The 19683-nt window shown below is 42.6% G+C and overlaps 1 pseudogene; it reads left to right on the top strand.

Moving 5' to 3' along the window:
* Positions 1 to 7553: 7553 nt before the first annotated feature.
* Positions 7554 to 8463, top strand: LOC102916020 (autophagy protein 5-like; annotated as a pseudogene).
* Positions 8464 to 19683: the final 11220 nt, after the last annotated feature.

Below are 19683 nucleotides of genomic sequence, written 5' to 3'. Positions count from 1 at the left end.
GTAAGACATGTGTAGCAGGATTTCATGTCTCTTGGGATGGAAGGTAGTGTGCAGGGTTGAGCTGGGCAGCATATTCATGTGGGCTGGAGGATGGGGTGCAGACCTGCAGCTAAACAGCATGTCTGTGGTCCAGAGGATGACAACCTGTAACTCTTTAAATGATTAGAATTTCTGCTGGGAACAAATATATGTATTAATGTTAGAACATGCAGTTGAGGAGTTTTAAAGATGAGGAATTTTAAAAAGGAAACTTTTTCTCTTTGATGTACCTATGGAATATTAAATGCATGGTTTTAGCAGAGAGAAAAAGAGGTATCAAGCCAGGAAAAGGGCAGCTGAATCTCTATAATATATTCTTGCAGCCTGCTGCAGTCTCCTGTATAAGTTTTCAAAGTTAAGCCTAAAGCAAGTAACTAAAACAAATAGTTTATTTAAAATCAGGTATACTTAATAAATAGATGTTCCTCAAACTCTTCAGAAATCTACTGAATATGGCACTTAAAATGCTTGATTACTAGGATGATGGTGATGTACTCCTTTAATCCTAGTATTCAGGAGGCAGAGGCAGGTGAATCTCTGTGTTTGAGAACAGCCAGGGCTACACAGAGAAACCCCTCAAGATAAATAGGTAGGTAGGTAGGTAGGTAGATAGATAGATAGATAGATAGATAGATAGATAGATGATAGATAGATAGATAGATAGATAGATAGATAGATAGATAGATAGATAGATAGATAGATAGATAGATAGATTAAAAAGCTTCCTATAATAGACAAAAATGCCAGATCCTAGAAGCAACCTTAAAGTCTCCAAAGAAAACAATGGGGCACCAACTAAGCCACCTGGATTGTGGTAATGTTAACCATTGGGAAAAACTGCCCCATGCCTCCCCTGCCACCAGGGCTCTGCCCAAGCTGTGTATACCATTGGGTTGACTGCCCTACTCTGCTTCCTACTTCTCCACAGGAAAATCTCTCAGACCTTCTGGGTCTGACTGGCAAAGGCCATGCTGCTCTTGTGGTAGCTGAAGATCAAATGCTGCCCTGCATGACAGCTGAAGACAAACTGCTTCTGCCCCAATAAGGCCATCAAAATGCTGGGAGCCCAGGATAACCACCCAAGTATGGTAAGTCACTGTCATCTTAACGGATACATAGGCCAGTTGGATTATACATGCTGCTATAATGTATCCATCAGATCTCTCACAATATTGACTGGCTAACTCTATGCTTTAGCAGCAACAGCATACCAGCTCCTTCACCAAGGCTGCAGCTGCCTTGTTAGTTCATTTAAATCAGGCCCCAGGCCTCACTTTTCTGTGGCTGCTGGGACTCCTGCTGAGATAAACAGACAGGTACAGTTTACCTTGCTGGCAGACTCCACACTGATATAAACTCACAAAACCGTTTCAAAGTAACTTTTTACTATTGATTTCTTTAAAGGAACTTGTTTTATAATAATTGCTCTCAGTAATCAACCAACTACTGCATGAAAAAAAAGTAAAAGGATGACATGCCTGCTCCTAAGGGGTTGAAGTTTTTATATAAAGCAGAGACCTCACTGCACTGACTGTGGCTGAAGACATGCTTGTTCTAAGCAGAGGGAAAAGGAGAGAGAAAGGGGGCTGAGGGAAGAACAGGGGAAAACAAAGGCTCCTAGAAAAAAGACTTGAGGAATGCAGGATTAACATTTTTCACTAAATCAATAAATAGAATAAAAATACAATTATATTGAATACTTTAAAATTGCTTTTTAAACCTTAAAGTATTATGAGATGAATAAACAACACCTGCAAATTTCACATTAGCAGTTCATCGTTTTGCTAATCAAATTCAACTTTAAAATTCTATGTTTAATACTGATAAGATAGTTAAAATTTGTTAATCAAATCAACTTTACAATTCTATATATAACACAGTAAGATAGTTGACCCTTACTGTATATTTTATATAACACTTCCTGAAGAGTTCATGTGTAATAGAAGGTTAGCAGTTCGGTGCTGAGGCTGGAGTCTCCCATTAGAGCTGAAGGCAGTGTGCTGATGATGGTGTACCCTGTGAGTTGATGCTGGTGTGCCCTCTTGTGGAAATGTGTTACACTGCACAAGTTTTCCCTTTTTTTTTTTTTTTTAAATGTGGGAGCTCACTCACAAGTCAAGAAATACTTTTAACAATTAAGAAGTAATCTTACAAGATCTTTTCATACACACACACACACACACTCACACATGCACGCACACTCAGCTGATCATACACACACACACACACACACACACACACACACACAGCTGATCATATTTGTATTCACCAAAACCTCTTCTGCAGAATTTTTAAAGAGAAATTTTAAAGAGCCTCTTCCCTATGTTGGGATGCTTCCCTCAGCCTTGATGCAAAGGGGAGGAGCTTGGTCCTGCCTCAGCATGATATGCCATGCTTTGTTGATCCCATGGGAGGCTTGACTCCTTCTGAGGAATGGATGGGGGGAGGTAGGGGAGGTAGAAAGGAGGGGAGGGGAGGGAGCGGGAGAAGAGTAGGGAGGGAAACTATGGTTGATATGTAAAATAATAAATCTTTTTTAAAAAGAGAGAAATAGCCAGGCCAGACATAATGTCACATGTCCATAAGCTGACATGGCCACTAAAGGCCAGCTGTTCAAGGCTTTTCTGGGCAATATAGTGAGAACCACTTCAAAAGATAATAATAATAATAATAATAATAATAATAATAATAATAATAATAATAACAATAATATTAGACTAGTAACAGCCTGCAGTAGGAGAAGTCCCAAAGATAACTCGTTAATTGTTGTTCTTAAATGTTTACTCTGATTAACAAGAGATGGTGTAACAAGAGATAGTGTAAGAAGAGATGGTGTATAAGTTAGTTTTCTTGTCCTGAAAAAAATTTTATTTATTTGTTTGTTTATATCCCAAGCAAATTTTCCCTCCCTCCTCTCCTCCCCTTCCTCCTCATCCTTCTCTCTGCCCCCTCAACCCACTTCTCTCAAACAGCAATTTTTTTAAATCAAACATTCTAAATATAATACAATCCAAAAATATACTAATGTTCTGATATTACATGTTGATGAATGATAATCAGAAAATCCTAAGCCTTTGTTTTCCATGCTTATGTCATTGTGTTTGACAAGAACAGGAGACTTTGTATGGATACAGCAGTTACATGTAATTCATAACACTTGAGACAGGAGTCTCAGATCAGAGCTGAAACATTTGAGAAGGCATTGCTTGGTACTGCATGGCATGGCAACAGGCACAAGTGGATCAGAACCAAGGCTGCAGTGATGCTGCAGTGATGCAGCATGACTTAACATGAGACGGAACCACCAGAAACACCTCAGACTCATTGTGCTCTCAGCTTTGAATTAACTTTTGTTGCTATGAATTCAGAAACGTTCAATGTTGCTACCTTTTTTTCAGCCCCACAGTTACTCAGAAGCATAACGGCTGTGTACTTTGCTCAAGGAAATGTGGGTGGTAGTAGCCTGCATCACTTGCAAGCAGAAACCCTCTGCTGGTCCAGAGGATACAAGTGGCGTCAGTCTCATCTTTAAGCAAGAATAACATGGGAGAGCCTCCCATCATGTCACTCTCTCCACTGTTTGAAGCCACTGAGATCATCAAATGATGTATCACACTAGCATGGCCTCCCTGATACATAAACACGCTAACTGTATACATAAATGAATCCAGCAATGATCTTCAGTGCTGTCTCATCTTACACAAAGACATAAAAATCCACATGACCTAATGTTCAATATTACAGCATATTTAATTGTTGCTTCTACAGGTGAATCTGCTAACACATTTCTTATAAAGGGAATAGGTGATAGCCAAAAGGAATACAACAAGCAGAAAAAGGGGCAGTGGTATCAATTGGGGGTTTACAGTACTCCCCCATCAATGTCTTACTGTCTGCAGTTTTAATTACCTTCAGTCAACTGTAACCTAAAATATTGAGAGGAAATTTTGAGAAATAATTCATTGCTGTTAAATTGTAGATAAAACTTCACACTGTTCTGCTGTCCTGTTTGTGGTCAGAATCAGTCCTTTTCCAGCTTATTCATGCTGCGCACTGCCCTCTTCACCACCAGTTAGTCCCTAAGTAGCCATCGCAGTTATCAGAACAATGTTTGTGTTCAAGTCACCTTCGTTTTACTTAACAATATGCAAGAGTGATGATGCTGGTCATTTGGATATGCCAAAGAGAAGCTGCATCATGCTTCCTTCAAGTAAAAATGTGAAAGTAAATCAGCATTTTTTGAGACCATATGCACATAAATTTTCTTAAAGTGCATTTGTAACACGAATCTTAAAAGGTCTTATTAATAGAAAACCTGAAGCCAGATAGTGGGGTGAGAGCTGAAAGATCAGAGAAGCAGAACAAGCCACAGCCAAGCTCATCTCACCAACTCCTCAGCTGATCCTGTTTCCACAAATCCTCAGACTGGAAGCTTCTGAGTCCTCACTCTTGAGGGTATCAGTTGAACTGCTGCTTAGTTCCTGTCTCCTCATGCATTATATACTGTTCTCCACCCAGCCATGTCACTTCCTGGGATTAAAGGTGTGTGTGCTTTCCAAACAAAGGCATGAGATCTCAAGTGCTAGAATTAAATGCATGTGCCACTGCCTGACTCTGTTCCCAGGGTGGCCTTGAACTCACAGAGATCCAAATGGATCTTTGCCTCCCAAGTGATTGAATTAAGGGTGTGTGTCATCACTGTCTGGCCTCTATGTCTAATCTAGCAGCTGGCTCTGTCCTTTGATCCCCAGATAAGTTTCTAAGGGTACACAATGTAGCATCACATGCATTAATAGTTCTTACTATTATATTTAATACCTTACAGTGCCAAGTTTGTAAACTGAGATATCCCTCATCTTTGGTTATGGGAATTGATTGGTGTTTTGAGTGCACAACTCCATTGAGAAGAGCAAAGGCTTTATTTATTAGCCAATAAAATCATGTACCTGGCCAGCTCTGAAGGTATTTATGATTTCATCATGGGTGTGCTAAACCATAAAACCCTAAAATCCTAGTTGAGGTTGTAGCCAGAGGTTTTCTTGTGCCACAGCAGCTTATAAAATAATCACTCAGAGGCTTCCTGCCAGCTAGCTCTTTCATCTTAAATTCACCCATTTCTATTCATCTATGTTTTACCATATGGCCATGGCATTAACGGTCTACTGGCATCTTGTTCCTCCATGGGTGGCTGAGTCGTGTCTGCCGTGACTCTGCCCTCTTATCCCTGTATCTCTCTTGGATTTCCCATCTGGCTCTTAGGCCTTTTCCTAGGCCAAAACAGCTTCTTCATTAACCAATAGTAGCAACACATATTCACAGCATGTAGAAAGACCATTCCACAGCATACGGTAATTTTATTCTTATACTATTTTATGTCAATAATGAAAATTTAGATCCAGCATACATAAAAGATTGTTCATGCTTATTGTAGATACTTTTAGAAGAAAATATTAGATACAGGGAATAGAACCAAGAAGCAATTCAAATGACATGAAAATAGTTATTTTGAAATAAACCTTTGGACAAGTAAAAGGCCAAGGTAAGAGCTTAGTTATATGCTTCTGTAACATTTGGAGGGAGGGGTGAAGAAATTTCTCATTTTTACAGAGTTGAGGCTCCCTGGATGAATTCTGACAAGTATTTTGAATTCTGACTTATTGGAGAACCATGCTGCCTAAGGTTGCAATCCATCATGTCCAGACAGCTCTCTGAACTCTGTGCAAAATGGAGGACTCCCTTTCCCAATGGCAGCAGGGCTTCCTGCTCTCTGCCTGACCTTATTTAGAAGCTGTCCCTGAGCTTGGATGCCTGAATTATCTTAAGTGTGACCTGTGACATAGTCAAAGCACAAAGGCTCCCCCTGCCATCCACATGATATTAGGTATTGTGTTCCAGCTGTATTACAGGACCATGCAGCCAAGCACAAATTAGGTATTGCTAGCTGCTGTCCCCACCCTTTAGAGTCCCCTCAGCCTGAAATAAATCTGAGCTGTCTCACTGAAGCTGACTCCCTGAAGGCTATTTCTGTCATACTCACAGCTGTCTGAATCCTGCTAAATGCTTCTGCTTCTTCCTCCCTCATGGACCTGTGGCCAGTGATCCATGAGGAGGATCCACACTGGTTTAGAAGTTCCAACAGTTGGGGTTAGGGATTTAGCTCAGTGGTAAAGTGCTTGCCTAGCAAGCACAAGGCCCTGGGTTCGGTCCTCAGCTCTGGAAAAAAAAAGTTCCAACAGTGGGAGAATTCTAGAGAGACTCTGGAGTTATTATGGGATATGTATGTGTTTTGAGGGAAAACAAAGTCCAGGACCCTGGTTACATCTTCAAGTCACACAAGAGATACATGCTCTAGTAGAAATGAATTCCCTTTAAATGATTAGAGCAAGGACCCAGGTTATTTCCATCCCATCCCACCTGGAGAGTACACATGACCCTTCTTCTCTCTCCATTGCTATTCTCCAACCAGAAACAAGTCCTTCCACAGTTGCCAGAATGTAAGTGACAGCAGCTACCTGTCCCTGGTCCTGAATGTTTCATGTGGGTATTCAGGTGCTGTGGATATCACTCTATATAAATAAAACACTGATGGCCAATGACCAGACAGGAAGAATAGGTGGGACAAGGAGAGAGGAGAATTGGAGAAACAGGAAGAAGGAGGGGGAGACACTGCAGCCACTGCCAGGACAAGCAACATGTAAAGATGCTGGTAAGCCATGAGCCATGTGGCAAGGTATAGATTTATAGAAATTGGTTAATTTAAAATATAAAAACAGTTAGCAAGAAGCCTGCTACAACCATACAGTTTATAAGTAATATAAGCATCTGAGTGATTAGTTTATACTTGGATTGTGGGACTGTGGGGCTTGGTGGAACCTAGAGAGAAGCTCTGCAGCAACATTCAGGATAAAACATAAAGGTAGATCCTGAGGCCCCACACTGACCTCATCAACATATACCCCAATGCCACCATCTCCTGACTTCCAAAAGTCCCCACAAAAGAGGTTCTAGATGACAAGATCTCCTTTTGGAAGTCAAATGATTTTTTCTCAATTTTGAGAATACCTGGAGCAGAGCAGACATTTTCTCATGGTATATATGGCTATGAGTTCAAATCTCCACTCTACATAGTACAGCTGTTGGCTTGTCTCCATTCATTTACTCATATTTGAGTTTAGTCTCATATTTTTAGAATGTAAGGTGGTTGTATTTGACATTGAATAAATAATGGCTGAAATAAAATCCAATTTTTTCCTCTTTTACATTAGATTTGAAGCTGGTCCATTCAGAGAGGGAAATACATGGCCTTAGCACATACAGGATAAAAAAAGAACAGCTAAAACTCAATCATTTAAACCTTTATCTAAATAAAATAGAAAAACAAAATTAAACCCAAGGAAGGTAAAAGAAAAAGCAAAACTTAATAAAATAATAAATACACTATACAGTTCCTTACTACGTTTGGCTTGGTTGAAGGGAGAACTTAGCTCTTACATTCTGCTTTACCCACTAAGAGAATGACAGATGACAAAGCTGTACTTCAAGATGTGGAGTTTGTATGAATTCTACTTGCTTTTCTCTATATCAAGATGGTATAACAGAAAGGGGGACAGAACCATACTATTTGCTCTTGCCAAGACTCAGTTATTTGATGTTTGTAACTGATAGGATGAAAAGGCACTTTTAAAAGGTTATGAGACAAGAAGATATATGGTTTGAATATGGAGGCATACCCTCAAAATGACATTATCTGATTGTTTTATTCTTTGATCTTCCAGTATCAAGTTCAGTTCTTCTTTGGAACATCAGTATACTTCAAGAGTTTTCCAGAAAGGAACATTCTACATTGTCCATCTAAGTGCACAGTTAAAGTTCATTTTATGACATGTATGCAAGTAGCTGGTGCTGTAAAACATAAAAGTCAAGCAACCAGTAAAATGCAGAAGAAAGAGTACAGGCAGCTCTGGGTGGGGCTGCAAAATGAATGGCAGGGACACTTATTAAATACTACAAAGCCATCCTATGCTCTGTGCCAAGCACTTCAGCATTTCTCTGAATTACCTCTGCTGGCACACCAGATAGATTTGACCAGTTTGGGGACATCAACCAGAAACAAATAAATATCCTCCAGAAGAAAATGGATTTCATTCTGTCCCTTTTAGAATATATCAGACCATAAATGAATGACCTCACATTCAGAATCTGTTTCATCCTGTGGCTACAGATGGACAGCTGCATACACTAGGAAATCCCCTTACAAAAGTCTGGCCTTTTCACAGTCACTCCTATAGATGGAGAAAAAAAAGAATCAAGCAATGATTCACAGAATTGAGCCAATGCTGGAAACCCCTCTATGGTGGCTGAGTGAACATCTGAGCTACAGACAGTTTTCTTCATGCTAGTCTTGTCCCTCCATCAACAGACTAAATAGGCCTGGCCAGGATGGAATCACCTTGAGGTGGGACTTATTAGAGTGTGTCACCCTGCTTCCATCATGTTCAGTGGAGGCAACATAACCACAAGGCTCCTTCAAGGCAAGGAGGAAGACTTCATGAGAGATTGGGCAGTTAAGCAGGTCTGGCTGTACCCCACCACTGCTTTGCTCCACTGTCATTATTAAATCTTAGCTGAGACAGCAAAGACACAGCAGGCCCACCACGAGCCTTTGTCTTCTTGCAGATACAATGCAGCTGAAACCTGTGCTTGAAGAAGAAAACGGAAACACATGCCACAGTTTGTATTTCTGATTAACAAGTAAGTGAGGTGTTTCTTAATGTGGCTATGGCTGAACCTTAGTCAAGAGAGTGGAAACACTGATTGAATTTTCAAGAAAATTAGCCTTAAGAAAGTAAAAGACAAATCCTGTTATCAATAATGGTTGCTGGATCCTAACGGCTCCCTTGGGGGAGGGAGTGAGAAGGTGCAGTATGGCACAGACACCGGGAGTCAGTTGAAGACAAACAACAAACTCACTTATTCAATAATAGGGAAAGCCTTATATACCCTCCTCCTAGCACTCAATCTGTATTTCAATCTGGTGGCATTGTGTGGTTGTCCCTCATTGGCTGGGCACAAACAAGAACTCTGACAGTGACCAGGAACTCTGACAGTGCCTGTTGCTAGGCACTCAGGCAGACTGCAGGTTGGCTTATAAGGAAGTATATTATGTGCATGCCTTGGCAATTGGTTTAAACAAATTTCCTCAGCCCTATGGGTCTGTCCTACTGCATATCCACCCTTTTATTTTATTATGTGGGAACTCAGTGGGAGTTGGAATTCTTTGCTCCAGCCTTGTTGACCCCGCCTCAGGGGGAGTCAGCAACTGGATGGTGCCTGTCTTAGGTAGGCTTGCCAAACAAGCTCTTACCTGTCATTGACTACCAGCCCTCAAAGAGCATCCATCCCTGGGGAGTCACCCCAGGTGGGGAGGGTTAGACAGTAGCCTTTTGAATTTCAGAAAGCCAGGTATGCATAACCTTCTGTGGAGGGCTGTGAGTTGGATGTCTAAGAGCCATTAACACTTGTAGAATCGTCTGAGTGGTCACCCATTGTTGCCAGATGTGCTGTAGGAGACACTTAAAAGAGAGAAAGATTTAAAATACCATCCATAAGTGAAAGTCCTGGAGGGATCAAACAGCCTCTTGATAACATGCCAAACCTTTTCAAAAATAAAGAGTCAAAGGCCGTAACCTCTGCCCTTGTCTGATTTAATTGGAAAATTTTGTGTGTTAGCTGAAATAGATAATATAGAAACTTAGCTAGCTACATATACTTTAGCTAGCTCCCGGCCTGCTAAACTAACATTAGCTGACCAATGGCCCTTAATATATTTAGCTAGCTTCTAGACTGCTAAACTAACATTCCTCAAAAGGCATCATACAAAATGAGGAAAAGTGAGGCTCCACAAGTCTTCAGCCTTTAGGGGGACAATGAGAGCAAGAAAGGGGACTATATACATTACCCATCCTAGGTTATTTCCTTCTTGGTAGAAGCAGAATGATCTGTGGCCAGGTGCACAACTCTTGCTAGGACCAATATTAGTATAGCTATAAGTAAACTGGTTGCAACTGTGTGGGTTTTGTCCCAGGTTTTGGCAACAAGAATGTAAGAAAAATTGTTGCAACAGTTCTGGGAAAGGTGTCCTGACTACCTGGAGGTCAGACAATACCTTGAGCTGCTTAGGACAACTCTGACAGCTGAAGCAGTAAGGAGACAGTTCAGCCCTGGAGGGCAAGGTATCCCGGACACCTAAAGCTGCTCAGAACAATAGCTCTGCCCTGAAGGTGTCCTGGAAACCTCAAGCTGTTTAGCAAAGCTCTGATGGCTGGAACTGCAAAGAAGCAGCCCAACCCTGGAAAGGAAATTTTTCTGACTTCTTGGGAAAGTCAGGCCTTAAACTGATGGGGGATGGTCTCCCTGCAGGATATAGCAATCCTGCTCCTCTCGTGGAGAACCGCTACAGCTGAACTTTGCTCAACCTCTACTTAAGGAGGCTTCCTAGCAGAATTCTACTTCTCCAGCCTAAGATGTTGCTTCTTTTGCTTTACTCTGCAAGAGGGGAAACCTCTGCAGAAATGTAGCAATCTCCTCTTGCTCCAGAGAAAAGTGTTACTTTTCAGCTCTCTCTTGCTCTGTCCACTGAGGGATGTCTCAGCAAAGAACTTCTGTTTAGCTCCTCCTTGCTCTGTTCTTTCAGCTCTCCCTTGTATTCTCCACTGGGGGATGTCTCAGCAAGGATCTTCTCTATGCCAGTGAATGAAGATCTTCACACCCAAAACTCTTTTGAGAAAGAGATTTATTTAGGAAGGAGGAGTCCAGGAAAGTAGCTGCCTCTACCAGGGTGGAGAGAACAACCTTTTTTCTAACTGACCAGGCAGGATGGTTTACACATGATGTCTTGGGGGTGGAGTCAACCAGGGTTGACTTGGGGCCCAGGGTTCTACTGTCCTTCTCTGTGATTGGTTGGTTTCACAAGTCCATTGGCCAGAGGTAGAGATGGCTCTGATCTGACTGAGCCAAACTATGATTCTTTCTGCCCTGATCTGAGCCATCTTTCCCTAGTTCTGGGCTCCAGGATCAGGGTGGGTTTCTTTAGCCAGTCCCTTTTCCCTACAGTAGTGGCACTCTGAGGAATAACATAAGCATACCTTCTCACCTGGGTTAGTAGGGGGCTTGGTGGCTGCCATTAGAGAGAGATAGGATCCCTCCACTTTACCAGGGGCAGGGGCATGTTCTTTGGCAGAGATGCCCAGTGCTTGTAGGCCAGGCTGAGCCCCTTCTAGGGTCTTAAAGGTCAGGTCTGAGACATGTTGAAAATAGGCATTCAAGCCAATCTGTGCCTGGTGCACAGGATGGACATATTCCCTGTGCCCTGTGAGCATATCATAGGTCACTGGAATGTTAAACAAGATGTTTGTCCAGGCCTGGGATTCTGCCAGATCATCATAGACTGATCTCTAATTGAGAAAGACTGCAGGCTCCAAAGCAGATTTAAGCAAATGGTACCAATGGAAATGTTTGTAACTGCATGGACCATTGAGCAAGGACCTGCTGAAAGTAGGGGGAATCTGAGCCTTGACTCATTGGCTGCCTTCCAGATGAGGGAGAGATCAGCTATGGGGGTTGGAATCCAGGGCTGAGCATTGGCATTTGGGCCCATGTTGGCTGAGAAGGCTTCTGTAGGCCTACAGACTGACATTGGCACAGTCTGTGAGGATTTTAAGACACCCAGTGCTTCGGGAGGGTAGCCACCTCTTGAGGCAGGCAGGTGCTGGGTTAGATCACCTCAAGAATACCTCGGAGGAGGTATAGCCTTCTGCAGTGGTGGTGGAGCAGAGGAGTGGGAACAGTGCATGACTTAATGACAGCTGCCTTCTCCTTGAAAGATTTTGCAGGGCCCACACTGACAGCTATGTTCTCCCTGACAGATTTCACAAGGCCCAAACTGTGTCCTCATCATTGGATATCATAGAGATATCTGACATGGGAGTGGTGGGGGTGATGAAAAGATTACCCATCTTTTAGAGGGAAACAGCAAGCAAATAGCAGAGAGAAGACAGTCAGCAGGGGTGGAATTTGTATCAGACCCCTATGTCTTGTGCTTAATAGGGGACTTTCATGGTTTTTTAGGTCACGGCTATATGCCCACATGGTGTCTCTGGATGAGGGAGGGCATTTGGGAGCGGGGCCTTGGTTCTACCTCCTGGGGAGTTAATTCTTATGTGGAGGCACCTTGTGAACCAAAACAAAAAAATAATGTGCCTCCCTAACAGAACAGGCAGACAAACATGACAGACAACACAAAAGAAGGAAAGAAGTGGGGGTCCCAATGCTTACCTGACAAAGGGACTGAAAGAACACAACACCGAGGGGCTTTCTCACCAAAACACACTGTCTTGGGAACACTGTCAAGCACCATGAGTAAAGGGAGGGAGACATCAGAACCTGTGCTGGGAAAGAGAAAGTAGCTGAAGCCCCACATTCAAGTGCCAGATGTAGCTTGGATTCTAATGGCTCCCTCGGGGGAGAGAGTGAGAAGGCACAGTGTCAACAGCACAGACACCAGGAGTCAGTTGAAGACAAACAACAAATTTGTTTATTCAATAACGGGGAAGGCCTTATATACCCTCCCCTAGCACCTAGTCTGTGTCCCAATCTGGTGGCATTGCATGGTCATCCCTCATTGGCTGGCACAATCAGTATCTCTGACAGCACCTGTTGCTAGGCTCTCAGGCAGACTTAAGGTTGGCTCATAAAGAAGTATGTTATGTGCATGCCTTGGCAACTGGTTTGAGCCAGTTTTTTTTTTTTTTGACTCTATGGGCCTGTCCTACTACAAATAACTGGCAGCAATTTTGGGTAAAAGATCAAATTACAGTAAACCAATCTTTCCTTAATGAAACTTTCCTGTTTACATCTAGTCTATTGGTATGCAAACAATCTTGTAACTTTGATAATAAACAGTGAGAGATTTTTAAATAAAGCCTTTAAGTATGAAAAACATAGACACAAACAATAGAGAAGATAATGTCAAATGATACTGCTTTAAAAACAAATGGAATGTTTAACATCCTGGCCAAGTCAGGCATGATAGTGCATGCCTATAACACAAGAACTCTGGAGGATAAGGATAATATGAACTCCAGGCCAGCCTTGGATATGTAGCAAGGCAGAGGCCAACCTAGCCTTGGCAAGGCTAATAAAGGAGGGGAGAATTAACCAGAATCAACAATGGAAAGGAGTATTGATGTGGTTTATGACTATAATACATGATCATAAGGCAGGCTGCCCACTTACTATAGCTTGGACCTGCAATAGCCTAAAAAGTCATGTGTTAAAAAGGCTTGGTGCTCCAGCCAGTGCTATCCAGAGGTGTGGAACAGGTAATGGGAAGGGACCTGAAAGGTAGTACCCTGCCTTTCCTTGTATTTGCCTCGGCCACAACGTAAATAATTTTGTTCCATCATGTTCTTCAGCTACAAATGTGCTGCCATAGCCCAAAGAAACAGGGCCAAATGGGAATAGATGGCAAATCTACAAAATTGTGAAGTCACATGTATTTATATATTTATGTGGGAGTGAGGTGCTTGTCACCAAGCCCCAATGGATGCCAAAAAACAACTGGCAGGAGTTGGTTCTATCCTTCTACCATGTGGGTCCAGGAGATAAAACTCAGCTCATCAGGGTTAGCAGCAAATCATTTTACCTACCAATGAGCTATCTCACCCACCCAAGTCTTTTTATTTTATCTTTTTGCCTTTGGGTATTTATTATAATAATAGGGAACTCACTAGCATACAATGTTAGACCAACAAAATATAAATTTAAAAGGAGAAAAAAAAACTTTACCTAAAAGCAGATAATTCAAATAAATTTATAACTATTAAATAAACTATAATCTCAATTTCCCTCCCCCACAGGGAAAAAAATCTAGGCCCAAAAACTTTTCCAACAAATTCTACCCCTACATTTAAAGGAAAAATAATGAAAACATAATCAGGTGACTGGAGAGATACTTAGTGGTTAAGTTTCCTGGATTTCCTAGGACCCAGGATCTATCATCAGCTCCCAAGGTGGCAAACAGCTGCCTGTACCTCCACTTCCAAGGATCTCACATGCATCCTCCCTCCACAGACACACAGAGTACATATGCACATATAAGGCAAATCACATATACACATAAGATTAAAATGATCAACTTTTTAAAAAATAACAAACAAAAAACTACAATGAAAAAGAAAATATAACTTAAGCTTTCCTAGGGATTTAAAAAAAAAAAAAAAAGACAAGGGTCCTCTCCACATATCTAACAAAGCCAGAATAAACCTGATGCTAAAATTAAACAAGAATTCATAAAAGAATGTAAGAATGGGCTACTACTATACATTAACCTAAATGCAAAATCAAACAGTATTAGCAAATTTGAAGTTGAAGATCCAGTGACATCAGAACACATTACATAACACCAATCTCATAACAACAGTTATAAACTCAGGACCAAAGAACAGTCATATGCAGACAGGTATCTGGAGAAACATAAGCCCCAAAAGAAGAGAACACACTGGGAGGATGTAAACTCACTGGCTTCCCACAGCTTCCCTCACTCCACTGCACATAACAAAGAAAGCCTGAGGACAAAGCAGCATTCTTGTTGGACTCAGGATTCCTAGGTAGAGTCTGAGGCTGAGAGTGACTGGAAATTAAGAAAAAGCCTAGTTAAAAAAAGGGGGGGGGGTTCCAAATCCTATAGGAAAGAATGACTATTCACAACCCCTCAACTGTTCCTAGCATTCAAAGAACCAGACAGAAACCAACAAAAGGTAGAGAGAGAGATCTGCATCTTTTCCCCTCTGGAGGCAGAGCTGGAATTCAACCCATGAAAATTAGAGGTACCTGCTTATCATTCTTGATTTTCCACAAAAACCCACAACGAGCTACAGGACCAATTTAATACAAGTAGATATGTCTTAGAACTAACTGATAGAAAATGGCAGTCTTGGGCTGGAGAGATGGCTCAGAGGTTAAGCGTACCAACTGCTCTTCCAGAGGTCCTGAGTTCAATTCCCAGCACCCACATGGTGGCTCACAACCATCTGTAATGAGATCTGGTGCCCTCTTCTGTATACATAATAAATAAATAAATCTTAAAAGAAAAAAAGAAAAGAAAAGAAAATGGCAGTCTTTTTCCAAGAAAGAGGACAGAATCCAAAGACTCAATAATATCCTTTTAAAATGTTCAATATACAGCAAAGATGCCAGAAAACATGACACCAAAGGTTTACAAATTTCACAGTAGCTAACGTAAACACTGTCATATGACTCATGTGTTGAAATTGCCAATCAAAAGTTGTAATGTAGAAGCCAGGCATGGTGATAGGCACCTGTAATTCAATCCTGGGACCAGCTTGGATTATTCAAACCTGGGAGTTCAAGACCAAGCTATGCAACTTAATGAGACCCTGTCTCAAAGTTCCATGAATCAGTGTTAGATAACCATGCAGTCTGGTTTAACTGTTTTAAAAACAAGACATCAAAACTTAAGATTTAGATAGTCAAAGTTCCAAAGACATACACTATCTTAACAAAGAATATTTCATGAATAAACCTGGTCCAACTGCACGAAGCCCTGAATCCACTTCTCGCTTCCATCCCATCATAAGCCGACTTGGTTCATAGCCTCACTGCCTCCACCGAGAAGGTACCTCAGAATGCTTCTGACACTACTAAGACTTTCCACCTTACCCTCTGATGAACTGGTCAATACACCAAGTATTATTGCTAAAATGCAGAGAGATTAGATTTTACCTACCAAAACCTTTGATACTTCTAAATATTTTTGTAGAAATAAAAACCATACTCCTTAGCATTGTATTTATGGTCTCTCTTGGTCATTTTCAGCCCATCTCTCTACTCCTTGGGTCCCCCATTCAAGCTACACATCACCTTTCTCCAAGAAAGTCCTACATATTCTTAAAACCTCACCTTCTGTCTGACACCTGTCAGTCTTTTTCATGGTGCCTGCATACCTTGGGTGAGAAGCTGTCAACTATACATGCTTTCTCCTGACAATTCCACTGCTTAGAACACTGCCTGGAGCTATGCTTCAGCTAGGAAAAACACTGAAACTTCTGCTGTTGGCCACAACGTCTACTTCAAGAGTCCTTGTTTTAGTCCTGACTGCTCCAGCTCACATCAGCACTGGAAAATTTGGCCTTATCCATGAAAAGCCTCAGTGACCTCCTCTGGATTACTAATATACAATACAAGCTAGATGATGATATCATAAGGAACAGAATGAAGAAGCAGCAGTTTGGGGGAGAAAACAGAAGATTTGGGGCTGAGGCAGAAATGTTTTTCAGACATACAAATGGAAATACAATTTGAAAAAGCAATTACAATGTAGGTCTGGAGTAATAGAAAGAACTAGAAAAATAGACTGGGAAATTCAAGATATAGTCAATTCATATTATTTGCAAAGAGTATATATGTGGAATTACATATGTATTAGAAGTTGTTGCTCACCCCAAAACACAGACATGCCCAGGGAAGCAAACATTTGAGCTTCTGGATAAACTTATTTCCAAAGGGGGTCAAACAAGGTGATGCTATTCCTTTCCCAGATCTTTCATGGTAAATAAGTAACCCTTTTTGCAGTGTACTTAATGTCACATCGTTCATGGTCTGTGCTTTTCCTTTGGGATTTATTTAAAGCTGCCTGCTAGTGCAGAGCTGAAGTGCTGCCCAGTGTTCCTAAGCAGATGTACCTTAAAGAGAAAACATGCTAGGCAAGCTTCCTCCAAGAAAGAATATAGTGCTGGGGCTATGAGCTCAATATTAATGAAGCCATAGCATATATTAAATAAGGTGTGTTTACACAAAAACAGACATAGAGCAAGGTTATGCATCAATTAGCTGACAAATGTAAACAGAGGCTCCAAGGACATAACCTTGCATCTCTCTCAACAGCAATAATTCAGTATTCAATAATTTAGTGTTCTTGGCAAGTTCGTGGAACACAACTGTGGATAATGAGAATCAGCTGTATATTCATGACAGGTATAAGAATGGATGATGTTGAATAGTAAAAGTACATATAGCAAGAGAATAAGAGATGGCAAAGCAGAACTCAAGGGAATATAGTTGTTTAGGCCCTGGATGTTGTTGAAGGATGGCCAAAAGGATGGTAAGGAAGGTGGCAAGATGTCCTTGGGAAGTAACATGATGCAATCTTGCCTTGCATTACAAAACAGCTCCAGGTGTTGGTGGTGGTGGTGATGGTGGTGGTGGTGGAGGTGGTGGTGGAGGTGGTGGTGGTGGTGGAGGTGGTGGAGGTGGTGGTGGTAGAGATGGTGATGGTGGTGGAGGTGATGGTGGTGGTGGTGGTGGTGGTGGTGGTGGTGGTGGTGGTGGTGGAGGTGGTGGTGGAGGTGGTGGTGGTGGAGGTGGAGGTGGTGGTGGTAGAGGTGGTGGTGGTGGTGGTGGAGGTAGTGGTGGTGGAGGTGGTGATGGTGGTGATAGTGGTGGAGGTAGAAGTGATGGTGGTGGTGGTGGTGGTGGTGGAGGTGGTGGTGGTGGAGGTGGTGGTGGTGGAGGTGGTGGTGGTGGTGGTGGAGGTGGTGGAGGTGGTGATGGTGGTGATGGTGGTGGAGGTAGAGGTGATGGTGGTGGTGGTGGTGGTGGTGGTGGTGGAGGTGGTGGTGGTGGTGGTGGTGGAGGTGGTGGTGGTGGAGGTGATGGTGATGATGGTGGTGGTGGAGGTGGTGGTGGAGGTGGAGGTGGTGGAGGTGGTGGTGGTGGAGGTGGTGGTGGTGGTGGTGGTGGTGGTGGTGGTGGTGGTGGTGATGGTGGTGGAGGTAGAGGTGATGGTGGTGGTGGTGGTGGTGGTGATGGAGGTGGTGGAGGTGATGGTGGTGGAGGTAGAGGTGGTGGTGGTGGTGGTGGTGGTGGTGGTGGTGGTGGTGGTGGTGGTGATGGTGGTTGGTTAAATGGCACACTGCTCGTGGCTGGCCACCGCCCATGACATCCATGCCGGTGGAGGAGAGTGCTGGTCAGAAGAATCACAGCCATGGTTACCTTTTTAGAGCTTTATTGGGAGAGAGGGGGGAGAGAGAGGGAGGGAGAGAGAGAGAGAGAGAGAGAGAGAGAGAGAGAGAGAGAGAGAGGCAGACGGAAGGAGAGAGAGGAAAAAGAAGAAGGGGAGAGAAGAAGGAAGGGGCAGGAAGGAAAGAGAGGGATGCACAGAGGGCCCACCTGCTTTTTAGGCTGGGACGCTGTAGCAGGCTGTTGACGTAGTTAAGGACTGAATCCTTACATCCCAGTCTTTCACTTATTATAAAAAAAAAAGCAGGTAGATGGGACTAGGGGCGTCGTTCCTCTAAAAAAACTGCTTCCAGCTTACTTTTGGTCGTCGGTTGGCTCTCGGGGGAATGGAGAAGGGGAGTTTTCCTAGGTAGACAGGCTTGTGGGATGCTGTCTGCCATCTGTTTGCTCTGGAGACATGTATCCCTCTTGGCTGTGGCTGGGAACTGTCTGTTTGACAAGATGCTGGTGACACAGAAAAAAAACTTAGAGAGATAAAAGGATCATTATTATTTTATGTTGACATTTATCTGATGTAGATCCAGCCTGTCCTTATGGATTTTGAAACATTGTTAAGCTTTATCAGACACAGATTATTTTAAAGCACCTGTTTCCTTTATTAGTTTGGCATCCAGGAGACAGGTGATCAATTGTTAAAAGCATCTCACAGTAATAGATGTTTACATTAAAGTCTTTTTATAGCGCCCAGATGCTTTTGGGTCTGGGGGTGTCAATACCTTTTAGCTGTTACTGTTTCTTACTTGATGATCTCTGGACTCCGGTTCTGTGGTAGTCCTGTATCATTAGCTGAACAGTGAGTTAGAGCAGGGAACTGGGAAGAGAAAAGCTTGTGGTTTATGAGAATTTATTTATTTTTGGGATTAGGGACAAGGCAAAGATCAGGACCCTGTCTGTATGCACGTGAGAAACACAGGCAGTGGATCTGGAGTGAAGCAATGAGCTCTTATTTTAGGTGGAAATCTCTTTTCATTAAGTAACTCTGAAAGTGCAATTAAATCTGGTGAGGTGGTAAGGCTGTCCACTGTACCCGGCAATAAAGGAGAGGTGGCATCCCAAAACTCCCAGGACTGAGTCAGTGGCTCTGGTGTCCAGAAGGAAAGAAACGGATTGCTTCCCTGCTGCATTCTGGGTTCCCTGCCATGTCTGTAGCCAAGCCTAGGTCTGCTGGAGGTCTTAGCTTGATGTACCCATGCATCTTGGTGCCTAGGGGCAGTCAGCTGACTCTATCTTTCTAGGCGGCACTTTTAACAAGGCTGTTGATGGCCTGGCAGGGCATTTGCTAGCCTGTGGCCTTTTCCTCACTTAAAACAGGGACCCAACAGCTTTTGGGAGTCAGCAAATGATAGCATTTGGCAATTTTGTTTTCCGGCTTTTATCTCTTTCCTGGCACACCTTAAATGCCACAGATGACTCTTTTGCCTGTGGGGTCAGGAGCCTTGTTCTCCAGATGCTTAAGTTTTAGTCAGGGAGGTCTGGGGAACAAGAGATGGATTTTACTCCATGTTCTGATTTTTTTTCTGATGATTGGTGGCTTAAGGACAGCTTTTG

This window comes from Peromyscus maniculatus, chromosome 2 (assembly GCF_049852395.1).
Source record: "Peromyscus maniculatus bairdii isolate BWxNUB_F1_BW_parent chromosome 2, HU_Pman_BW_mat_3.1, whole genome shotgun sequence".
In the NCBI taxonomy this organism is placed as follows: domain Eukaryota; kingdom Metazoa; phylum Chordata; class Mammalia; order Rodentia; family Cricetidae; genus Peromyscus; species Peromyscus maniculatus.
The sequence above is the reverse complement of the archived record's forward strand: the minus strand, read 5'-3'. Positions and strand labels throughout refer to the sequence as shown.